This window comes from Agelaius phoeniceus, chromosome 3, assembly GCF_051311805.1.
Source record: "Agelaius phoeniceus isolate bAgePho1 chromosome 3, bAgePho1.hap1, whole genome shotgun sequence".
NCBI lineage: Eukaryota > Metazoa > Chordata > Aves > Passeriformes > Icteridae > Agelaius > Agelaius phoeniceus.
In genome coordinates, this window is record NC_135267.1 from 61,337,759 (window position 1) to 61,339,245 (window position 1,487).

A 1,487-nucleotide genomic window follows, 5' to 3' on the forward strand; every position below is an offset into this window, starting at 1 on the left:
ATGCGCGGTGGGAGCTGGGGGCGGGGCTCGGCGCTGCTGGGGAATAGGAATGGAGAAGCCAATTTAAAAGTAGTGTTCGTATGCGTAATTACCGTATGTAAGTGCGTGCGCTTACGTATATTTGCAGATGTATTTATATCTAGGGATGTGTTCTTCAGGCGTTTTCTTGTTTTGTTCGTCCTGAGATACACTGGTCCCACCAAAAGCCATTTTATTTTGGCAGAGCATTTCTGCAGTATCTTCTGTCACAGTGGATTAAGGAAGTTCTCTTTTCCACAGCACTTTTAAACAAGTATTTTATTTTAAGGTTCTTTTTCAAATTTGCCTGTAATGATCCGTGTTATTATGACTCCAACAATGTTAAGAAAATATTTCCTGGAAGCTAGATTACTAAAAAGGCAGAGGTAACAAAGGATATTACTAGGTAGATGCAAAGAAATAAGGACGTCAAAGGATTTGCAAAACTTAATTTCTCACTCAGGAGATATAATGGGAGTAATTCTCAATGGTTTTCTACATTAGGCGTAGCTTCTACCACCAATGGCCTACTCCATTTAAGTAATAACAGCAGATGCTGTAGTGCATATTAGTGTTGTCCTGTGAAGAAGTAAATGGAAGGAGGTTGAGACACAATATTTGCATCAATAACTCTTTACAGCTGTGGGTTCAGTTCTGAGATCAATAAAGTTTATTACATTTGAAACCTATGTGTGTGAGATAAACAATCTATGTATGAAGAACTGGGAAAAGGTGATGTTGATAGGAGAGAGAATATAATAGGAGGAACCACATTTACAGAAAAGTGAAAATGGATCTAATTACTCAGTCATTAAAAATATAGGGAACTTTGCAACTGGTGTCAGTAAGAAGAAGACCTGGCCTAGGGTTTATTTGCATACAGTGGAATATTGGTATAAACTCTCATGGTTTTAGTCTTATCTGAAATACTGAACTTTTGAGTCTGTGAGGTATAAAGTATCATTTTTAATATATATTATTTGAAGTCATTATAAATTGAATATAAAATGTAAGCTCCACCTGTTGGTGAAAATGTGGGATTTCAAATTGTACCTGCTACTAGCCCTATGATAGTAGCTCAGTTCCAAAACGGTTTTACAACAAATTATTCCAATCGTGATTTTTCTGCTTAAAATCTGAAGAAATTTGAAGGAATATGGGCTGCATCTTAGGATAAGCAAGTATGAAAATGGCATGGGATCAATCAGCTTTAAGACCAGCTAAGGCATCCAGGCTGTTTTAGGTCTCAAGCAAAAAAAGATTCCAATTTAAGTTTTTCTCTATGTAAAAAAGTCATGTCAGAACAATTTTTTAATAATGCATTTTGTACTTGATTGTCACCAAGGCTGAACTTTTTCTCAACCTCAAATCTCCTCAGTCTTTGTATACAAGTATTATTCTGACATAGTTAAAAGTAAACACTTTTTCTTGATTAGATGCACTTGCATTAAAGTTTCTAGGTTATTTCA